This window comes from Macrotis lagotis, chromosome 5 (assembly GCF_037893015.1).
Source record: "Macrotis lagotis isolate mMagLag1 chromosome 5, bilby.v1.9.chrom.fasta, whole genome shotgun sequence".
NCBI lineage: Eukaryota > Metazoa > Chordata > Mammalia > Peramelemorphia > Peramelidae > Macrotis > Macrotis lagotis.
The window spans coordinates 61,478,230-61,485,275 of NC_133662.1; the positions used below are offsets into that span (position 1 = coordinate 61,478,230).

At 32.2% G+C, this 7,046-nt stretch overlaps 1 pseudogene; it reads right to left on the reverse strand.

Annotated features, from left to right (window-relative positions):
- Positions 1–5,842: 5,842 nt before the first annotated feature.
- Positions 5,843–6,765, reverse strand: LOC141489284 (non-selective voltage-gated ion channel VDAC1 pseudogene; annotated as a pseudogene).
- Between the last annotated feature and the right edge of the window lie 281 nt (positions 6,766–7,046).

Below are 7,046 nucleotides of genomic sequence, written 5' to 3' on the forward strand. Positions count from 1 at the left end.
TGCAATATAGTAAAAATCAGGTTTTACTCTCTGCTCTGTGATCATCCTCCATTGTCAACCAAATTTTTCTTTGTGTATCCTTTCATTTAATAATTAGCTGAAAAAAAGTAAACTCATGGAGAGATTTGAGTGCCTTTACTGAATTAGCAGAACACATTTAAAGGAATTAGTATCTATGCAATACCAGTCTTAATATATACTGTTCTATATTCTGTACTGTACTGTTAAAGACTTGTAATATAGGATCAATATAAAAACAAGTCTATCACAGAAGGTAGCAAGATCAATACTTCCATGAAAAAAGGGAGTAATAGACTTGAATGATATTTTTGGCACAAAACAATTAAGTTGGAAGCCTACAAAAGAGTTCTGAAATAAAGTGATATTTTCAATAGTAAATAAAAATAGCATGTACATACACACACACACATATAATCTTTGGATTGATATCACCAGGTAGAGCTTGTAAATATGTTAAATCAAAAAGAGTAAATCCAAAGGTCCACCATGGATAGCATCTCCTTGTATTCAAGCACCAATGTGTCAACGAAGAAATACCGAACAAGTGACTGAGTCATGCAGATTGCTTGGAGAAATAAAAGGTCGTTTAGAACCAGGTCACTGACACTGGAAAGAACTGAAAATTGATTCTTAAGGAACTCAGTGATCAATAGCATTATTCAAGAAAATATGAGGACTACCTAAAAAAATCATTGCTGACTATAAAAATTTAGCATCTATTAAATACCTAGTGATGTATAACACTGTAGATAAGATTGTACATCAGATGCTCCCTATCTCTTATGGACTAACAGATGGCAAATTGCCAGGCTACAAATGTAGATCTCAAAATATACTGGAAAATGCTTACGAGAAATTGTATTAGAACCAGACTTAGCACAGACTAAAACTCTTGTCTGCAATTTCCTGCATGCAACATTAATCTGTAAAAACTTAAGAACAACATTTTAAAATCATATTGCATTCCCAGATACACATTATTTCTAAGTTATATTGAAAAGAAAAGTACTCAAAGTATAGAGAATTGACTCTAGAGAACAAAATCATGTGAAGAGTGGTTGAAGAGAATCTCTATACAATATATAGATCTTAGAGCTGTTTAGAAGATATTTTATCCTAATGCTTTTATATAGATATAGATATAAATATAGATATAGATATAGATATAGATATAGATATAGGTATAGGTATAGGTATAGGTATAGGTATAGGTATAAGTATAGGTATAGGTATAGTTATAGGCATAGGTATAGGTATAGATATAGATTTCTAGCTATCTATTTAAATATCTAAATATCTAGATATATCTGGTGCAAACTCATAGATAGTTCTCATATTGTGCTTCAAGGCTTTGCCTAGTGCTATATATATATCTCTATATATATCTCTATATCTATATATATGTGTGTGTGTGTGTATATATATATGTATATATGTTATATAAATTGATCTTTACAACAACCCTGTGATTATAAGTGTTAATATGAAGAAATTAAAAAAACAAATTAACCGTTTATCCTAACACCCCTTTGAAAAAGATGAGCAGGAAATCATCACAAAGCAATAATAATCCCCTCAAATTCCAATGCTTTAACTATATTATGAAGGTTAGTTGAGTTAGTTAGTTGAGTTGATTTAGTTGAGTTCTGATAATGGTATAGATTAGGTGAACCCTCCAAGGAATGTATATAATAGATAGATTCATTGCTCCTTTTGAGTTTAGAAAATAGACATGGCAAAAGAGAGTTATAAGTTGACTCAAGTCAAAGAATTATGAAGATCATCTTTATGTGGAGTGACAGAGCAAATTGCTTACCTTTATATTTTGATATCACTGGAATGCAAGAGTCATTGGACTAATTCAACAATACCAATGCCTCACCTGCTAGAAATTCTTTGGTACATATAGTGCTATGCACTATATCAGACAAGTTGTGGGTACACACAAAATGGATTGAAGATCTGGATGTTTTCATTATATTCCAGACTCTCACAACAAAGTTGGAAATAGAATGTATCAGTTATAGGTAAAGACTTCCTATTATTTTTTGTCAACAATATCTTTAATTTTTGAATTATATTATAGATCAGTATAGGACAATTATTAGAAATAATCTCATTCCTAAATAAAGATTAAAGGATAAAGAAAAGTTTGAGGGGTTGCTTAAATCTGAAATTGAGAAGGGAAAGCGGAAGAATTTGAAAGCATTAACAATCTAAACCTAATGTAAATTTTAGAAGTACTACCAAATAATGAAATTGATGATAAAAATAGTGCTGATTTCTTAAATAATTTTGACAGGGAGATTGAAACACAAAATGATATTTCAAAAAACCCATTTTGTACTAGCATGAATTCAAATGACAGACCACTTGTACCAAGCATAGTTATTTAAAAAGTACTGATAAATGAATTTTTCCATTCTGATAAATACATTCTTCCAAAATATTTATTTATAAAGGGACCTCATTTAACCCCATCATGATACATTCTTTTAATGAAATATTTTCAGATTTTATATCTATCCAACATTTTGAGTATATATTTTGGTGGGCTACTCTGGTTTTTGCATTTCAAGAAAAAATTCATCTTTGGTTGAAGAGGAAGATACAGGACAGGGTGATATATCTATGTTCATGAACTTGTGACAGGACCAGAGGCCTTGGAACTAAATTTAGTATGATTTGGCATGATAAATTAAGAAGAGTATGTCCAAAATTTTACTTTCTGAACTCCACAGGTCCTTCTTTTATTTTTGGAAAGAGTTAAAGATATCTAATTATCTATAGGAATGTTGAGGAAACTAAATTCACATGTAAGTTAATTATTTTCAATCTTTTACATGACTATTAAATCATTTGTTTCAAAAAAATAAATGGGGAATGAAGAGGAAGAATGGCTTTTGCTTGAATCAATGTAAACCAATAACATTTTTTAAGAAGAAAAAACCAAGCAAGTCACAATATTGATGGGAGATCAGTAAAACCATCTTCAAAAATGAAGATAAGGCAGTTTAATAATGAGATGATAATTCAACTAATTGCAATGGTTGCATTTCAAATAACAAAACATATATACATTTCAATTTAGTTAATATTCTTGTTCACTTTTTTCATCAAACTTACTACTTCATGAAAATCATTCCAAAATAAGTACCAATCAAGATTTAATTGATTAAAGCATGAAGGATGAATAATAATAATAAATGATAATAATTCTCAAAATTTAGCTACTAGAATCAGAGCTGGAAGGGACCTCAGAAGTCACCTGGTCCAACACCCTAATTATAAAGAGGAAGAAACTGAAGCTGAGTAAAGTTATGTAACTTGGCCAAGGTTTAAGCCTCAGAGGTGAGATAGATTGACTTATTATTATTTTTTGAAATATAATCATGAAATTAAAATACTATACTTTTACTTAATAGGCACATAATAATGTTTCAAACTTTTCAATCATAAGAAAAAATTCTATACATTAAGCTCTCTTTATAGTGAAAAATAAAATCAGAAATAAATTCTCATCTTTGGAGGGGAAGGGAAGGGAACCTACAAGTAGTTGAAAACTTTTGAAAAGAAAAAAAAAGCTTTAAAAAGGGAATATCTGATTTATTTTAAAGCTAGACAACTTTTTGTTATCCTCATAATTTTACATTGTATAAAGTAACAAAAAGTACAAGAATCTTGATGTTCATCTTTTAAATAAAACATACTCAACTTGTAGGTTCTTAGAGTTAAAATTTTATTTTTCTAATGTGCTAAATAATATTTTGACAAAGTACAAAATATAAGCAATATTCTTTTTTCTCATTAGACAGCTGTTAGTCATTAAGATAATGCATTTTGAGCTTCTTCAACCTTGAAACATGTGCAAGTGTTTATGCATTGCAGCTTGAGGAAAGATGTTTTTCTAACCTTCTGACCAAAAAACACTTTAACCTTGCCTTTGTTTTTTTGCATTATTACAACATTTTAGGTTCTTCTTAAGAGACTGTAGAAGCTGCCAGAACAAAAATGCTAATTGTAGCCAGTTACATTCTGGGAGTTCTTATGAGTTTAGTAGCTTACTGTTCCTTTGTGCCAAAGATGACCTTAGAAGAGCTCAGAACTAAGAGTCAAAGATCTAGGTTGGAATCCCAGTTTTAATATCACAGAGTTGTGTGATCCTGGGCAAATGAGAATATGTATTCTAGATGCTCCATCTAGATCATGCCAGTAAAAGGTCATGCAACCTATATCCATTCAATTTTTGCATAGCACCATTCACCAAAGTTCTGTGAATGCATTTTATGCAGGGTTGTATATGGTAGGCTATTTTTCTTATTCTGACTTTGAGATCTTTCTTATTGCTGCCTAAGATTGAATTATTATGTACATTTATGTCATAATCCCTTCAGTATGATACAATTTCTTGATGGTAGGGACAATTTTTTGGTTTGTCTTTTTATCTCTAGTTCTTATTCCAGTGTTTTGCACACAATAGGTAATAATCGTTTCTGAGATTGCTTATGCTAACTTTTTTGACTATGTCACATTGTTTACTCCATCTAAAAATTCATCTTATATATATTTCTAAAATTACCACTGTGTAAAGAATTCTGAGGACTCATATTGATCCTAAAGTTCCCTAAAACTTTGATTCCCTCCCATCTCCAATTCCTTCTGTTCCAAAGAGGAATAGCAGAAAAGCATTCTGCCAGAATTCTGCCATCATCCAATACGTTTGCTTTTTCAACTTGCTTAGGTCTTTGCATCCCCATGTATTCTAGCTCTTTTTGAACCCTAATTCTGTTGTTCAGTATATTAACTATTCCTCTCAGCTTTGAACCATTCACAAATTTCATGACCATATGATCTATACCTTTATTTAAATAATTGATACTATGGTAGATGTTGTTTGTTCTTTTTGTTTTTGAGGTATCAATATTTTATTCAAGTTGTATTTTTAAGTGGTGTTAAGTATAGCATTTGGAGTGGAAGGCATCTAATTCCACACGATATAGAAGATTCTAAAATCTATCCATTAATTGCTCTAAAAAATTACTGTGAGAATACAACAGAAGTCCTATTTTGATTCAAAGTGATGTCGCTATGTGATTATTGGTAAACTCTTCTCTGCTTATGGTTCTGTATCCTAGCAGACATTTTTTTTATGTAACTAGAGTTACGTAAGGCAAGTGAATGGAACCACAATTAGACTGGGAATTAAGTATAACATCACTGTCTTAATCACATTGAACTGGTTCCACAACAAAAATGTACAAAGTAGATACCTAAAGGACTCTGCTGACAACTTTTGGCAGAAATATTAATTAATTAGGAATGGAACAATTCATAAGGATTTGACTTTTAAAAAAAGAGTTCCTCATTCCATCAAGGAATGATCCTCTTTCTATCCACTTAGTATAGATATGTTGCCAAGTGGATTGCATTATGGATTCTTAGGAAGTCAAAATTTCATTAATTTAATCAACTGACATTTACTAAGTTCTTACATGTCTTTGCCTTCCACTTGCAGCTATCTCTAGATGGAAAGGGTGGCTCAATGCACCCTTTCAATTCTTAGAGAATTCTGAAAGCTTTTGTGGAAATCATCATGTATTCCCTCAAAAGCCTGAAACTGAAAGGACCGTTTTTATGAGTCAGGTTTCTTCTGTATCTCTGAAAGTATAACACTTTAAAGTTGTTTCATCTTTAACCTGGAAATCTAACATGATTGATACATAGTAATACTTGCATCTCAGACATACAACATGAAAAGATATACCAATATTTGATGGCAGGTATCCTGCAAAATGTTTTAAAATTAAGTGTACAACTTCTTTTATACTTGAAATTCCAGTCCTAGACCAGGCTTGTGGCCACCAGCATTACATTCTTGCCATTCAGCAAAGCTGATAATATTTGTCTGATATTTGACTTTAGATTTGGGTGTAACCTTACACTGTGTAGAGTTGTTTACTTTAGTGGAGAAAGGAGGCATCAGGGTCAATCTGATATTTCAAAATAAGTGTTGCTATTTTTTTTTTTGCAAGGCAATGGGGTTAAGTGGCTTGCCCAAGGTCACAGAGCTAGGTAATTATTAAGTGTCTGAGGCTGGATTTGAACCCAAGCACTCCTGACTCCAGGGCTAGTGCTCTATCTCCAGATCAAGTTGATAACAGTTTCCAGTTTCTGGAACAATTCCCATACTCTGCACCATTATTCACATTGGTGTGCTATTGGAATTCATCAGTCTTGTAGCCAATAGCAAAGTTACTCTTGGTTATCAGAGATTAAAAAGTTTCAAAATTATCTGGTAGCCTGCAACCAGCCCTCATAGCCAAGTACCATAGCTCCCCTTATGGGATGATGGTACAGAAATATCAAAATCCATGTCACAGTCAAGATTGATATGTTCCCACTTATATCCTGACTTAATCTTAGCACTTGTTTCCCCAGTGTTAGGTGAGAAGAATAAATAGAAGATCAGCTTCAGTACACGTGCAAGCATCATGATCCTCACCAGTGATTTCAGTGCCCAATGTATTATTTGTGTTTCATTTTTCTCTTAATGTTAAGTCATTTCTAGACCATTTGTATTTTGTTTCCAAACTTCCTGAAACTGCTGAACCTGAACTTGCAAATTGCAGTCCATTCTCAGATTTTGTTTTCAGATCTAGTTTTATTAAGCCAAATCCATAATCCTTAAGTAAATACATCCCTGAAAGATTTTCCAGGGTCATCATAAGTAGGTGGTATAGCCATTTTCTTCCTCTTCCAGACACAGAGGCAAAGGGGTGGTCTGTCCTTCATTTTTGGAAAAGAATCAATGATATCACAAGGTGATGCCTTGACTTATGGGTGAATTGGATTTAAAAGAGACAGAGTGGCACAAAGTCATGACCCTCATTCTCTCTCAGAGTCATAAAAATCCAATGATAAGACAAAAGTCAAAACAACTGGTAATGACCTACAATGAAGTGGATGACCTTGGAGTCTTTGATGTTTGACTGAGCTCTAAGCACTCCATAGGACATTCTTTAGCT